The 3,605-nt window shown below is 39.7% G+C and overlaps 1 protein-coding gene across 2 annotated transcripts in view; it reads right to left on the minus strand.

The window, feature by feature from the left end:
- The window catches only part of znf512b (zinc finger protein 512B), a 57,223-nt gene extending 56,829 nt beyond the window's left edge, over positions 1–394 (minus strand). For both annotated transcript variants that reach the window (XM_080832493.1, XM_080832492.1), the window contains exon 1: positions 192–394. The gene's annotated coding sequence lies outside the window, so the exon portion shown is untranslated. The remainder of the gene's footprint in view (positions 1–191) is intronic.
- Positions 395–3,605: the final 3,211 nt, after the last annotated feature.

The following is a 3,605-nucleotide window of genomic DNA, read 5'->3' on the forward strand; positions in this document are numbered from 1 at the left end:
GCGACTTTAATACGAAGGAGGAGTAAAAAAAATCCTTGCGCTGGAGCTAAAGGGAGCCTCAAAAATATGTTTAGTGCAGTAATTTTCGACAGCTGCGAGAGAGTTGGTTAGAGTAAAAGAAATACAAGCGGTGGAAAACGGTCAGAAAGGTTCAGTCGCGTTAGATTTCGATGCAGTCTTCGATTCCTTACCTCTGGATTATGCCTATTTTTTATACGGATATTATCTTCGCGGCCGTGTACAGTAATACAGTAATGTGTGCCTGGTCATGCGCGTATCCACTCTACCTTTGACAGTTGTAACTACAGTCTGGAGCCAACTTGCAAACTCTCGCGTTATTATTTGTATTTTTTTAATCGAGCAAATAATATTCCTATTCTGCTTAATAAAATCCAATACGTATCTGACCGTTTGATGCGGCTCGCCCGACGTAATGCCGCTCGGTCATGACGAAAAGGGTTAGGCTAAATTCGCAGCTAGGCTAACCAATATAATCTAATATTGTTGCATGGCTAGATATTTTCCGTTGCCACGGAAAGTAGCTCATGAGACCCTGAGACAAACACATTGATTATTGACGGCGTGTTATTGCAAGGTCTGTCGTCTTTCTAGAAAATCTTTTTAGCAAGCAGAGAGAAGTAGCCTATACCTTTCACAATATGAACTAGTGACTTTCGGTTTTCAGTCCAGTTTCTGGAAATTCTGTGGTAAAAAAAAAAGGCTGTGGAGAGGCCCTAAAGTTTTTATTTTATTTTAATAACTTTAGTCTGTTTGGGTTCAGGCTACTTGTCATTCATTGTCTTTCAAGTCTCCTAATCCTTTAACTTGTTGGCATGGTAATTATTTCATGTTGGTGTCTCAGGGGGAATGGCACCCATGGTAGCTGCCCAATTTCTAAAATATATACATTAGATAACACTTTATACATACTGTCTGGTCGTCATAGTACTCAACCATGTATACATAAACCTGGAGAGGCCAAACCAAAGTCGTCTTCATTTACCAATATTCTAATTTATGATTCCCAAACTGATGCGTGCTATTTAGAGCGACCTAGTAGATGACCCATAAATTGATTTTTCCCAGACAATGACGTAATCTACCTACATTCCACGGTTTTCAAGTTTACCAGAAGGTGGCACCAAACACCACGACATTCCAAAGCCGTGTTTGATGACGTGAGAGTACAGGGTTCATATGTGGAAATATTAATCTTGACTTAAACACCGATTCATAATTGTATCATATTTGACATCATTGTAATTTTAACTAATAGCAAATAGCGAGCATCATCTCCGAGTATGAAGGCTATTGCAACCTTCTCTAGAGAGACCAATGTCGTCGCTCATTCTTTCTTAACAATACCTGATTGCTGTTTAGATAAGACAATGAAAGTTAAAACCTCTCCACGATTGGGTGCTATCTGATCATGCCCCGGACATTACTTATTTATCTATGTATTTATTATTTTCCACCGTAGATCAACATTAATCCACTGGGTGGCAGTGTTATCCATATAACCTCAAATGACTGAAATATTTCAGTCATGAAAGAATGACTATGCAAACGACGAGGGATCGGAGCGTATTTAAATATGCTCTCTTTCCACCTGTGTGATAACCTGAGTGATAATATGCAAAACAATCATGGGCTCAAAAGACTCCTGGTTAATTCCCTGTGTGATGTATGTTACATCATTAGACATGCCAAGCATCCATGTGAATGTGTACTCATTTTTAATGGAACAGCCTACATTCTCTCCAGAGTCCTGAAGAGGCATTTGTCAATGATTTAGATGGCTTCCAACAGTCCCTTCACGCCTCAGCTCAAGCGGAATCTTAGCTTGAATCAAATGAGACTTAGGGCACTGTGTGAGAGAGATAAAAATGAAATATCAGGGAGGCTGTCTACCTTTTCAAATCACCAGAGCCTTTGTTTAGGCATTTTATGTCTCATCCTATATACTCATCCTATATCCTCAGTAGTGGTCACACTGTGTAAAGCCCCCTTATAACCTTGACTTCTCAGTGGTAAATATTTCCCTAGCATTCGGGTTATTAAGTACTGTATTGCCTCATGTAGGTATGTGACAGAACTTTTTCTAAAGGATTGCGAAGGTTAGTCCCTGAATGTCCCTGTGTAAAAATGTAGACTAGTATTAGTGGTGATATTAGTAGTAGTTGATGTTGTTGAAGCAAATATTCTGCAGTTGTGAGCATAATTGCTGTTGGACCTAATGACTTTGGTATCATAAGTCTAATTAGCCATATATACCCATACTTTACAATGAGTAGTAGTTATGATTACTTGCGGTTTGAGGCATAGGCGTCCTTAAGTCATTTTTGCTATCACCAAATTTGTCTCAACCACTTTTGGCAACTGAAAATGAAATCTCACTACAGTTAATGGAAAGTGCTTAATCACCAATTGACAGTGATTGAAATGTAATTTAGTGTATAAATGTAATTGATACATGAAAACGAAAAAGTTATTCTAGGTGTTACAATGTAGCTATTCTTTTATGGTCCCCAGTCGGAAGCAATCACCTCGATCCAGTGAATTATGTTAGCTGTCCATCTGAAATCCTATCCTTTCCTATCGAGTGTCAGAAACATTACGTCTTCCTGGCATTGTGTGATTTTAACATGCTCTAACGGAGTTTCTAAGCTATTGTAATGTCTCCAAGGCCTATGGGATTCCATCATTTATCAAGTGTTGAGACTGAGATCCTTATGTCATCAGTGGCTATGCCAGATGCAAAGACATCTTAGAGCCTATTAGATCATTGGGGCCTGTTCTTGCCCAGGCTCCCTGCTGTACCCCAACAGCCTTACATGGAACTGGAGAGTATGGAGGCAGATTTATTTGTATTTATTTATGCGTTTATTTGAAAAAGGGACATTGTACATTGATAAGCATTTCCCAGAAAACGTAAATGCACCAGAATTAGCTTGGTTAGCTAGTTTCCATCCGTTGTCCCTTGGCATGGCATTACAGAGAGATATGGAAATAAAAGAAAGAAATAATAATACAAAATTATATAATTTAAAGAAATAATAATAAAAAAAGAAATAATAATAAAAAAGAAATAATAATAAAGATAGATAACACCCGTGTCTCGTCCACGAGGGACTCACACGATTCTCAGCTGGATCATTCAGTCGGTGGTGCGGAAATTGTGCCACTTCCTCCCCATGTTTCTGAGGCAGAGCAGGCTGTTGACAAAGTCTCCCTCTCTTATTATATATGACACGGCTTGTAAGCACATCAATGTACAGAGCCACCCTCCCCATCACCGGCTGGTAAACTCTTGCACTACAATTTCACCACAGCCTTCCTCGGGGAACGTTAAGACCTTCTTCTCGGGCTCTTGCGTGAACACAAGCTCTTTGTTCTCAAATTGCACCTCTGTTAGCAACAGGTTATGGAGGAGGTGGGGCCATTGGAGCTAAAAAACAGGTTTTATTCAATCTACTTCCTGGCTCCCAAAAAGGATGGAGGCACCTGTCCCATGTTGGACCTAAGGCATCCAAATCAATACTTATCGCTTTCGCTTCAATATGATACTCTCAAATCCCTCGGTCTGTGCAACCAGGGGTCTGGCT

Source organism: Sprattus sprattus (genome assembly GCF_963457725.1).
Source record: "Sprattus sprattus genome assembly, chromosome: 2".
In the NCBI taxonomy this organism is placed as follows: domain Eukaryota; kingdom Metazoa; phylum Chordata; class Actinopteri; order Clupeiformes; family Clupeidae; genus Sprattus; species Sprattus sprattus.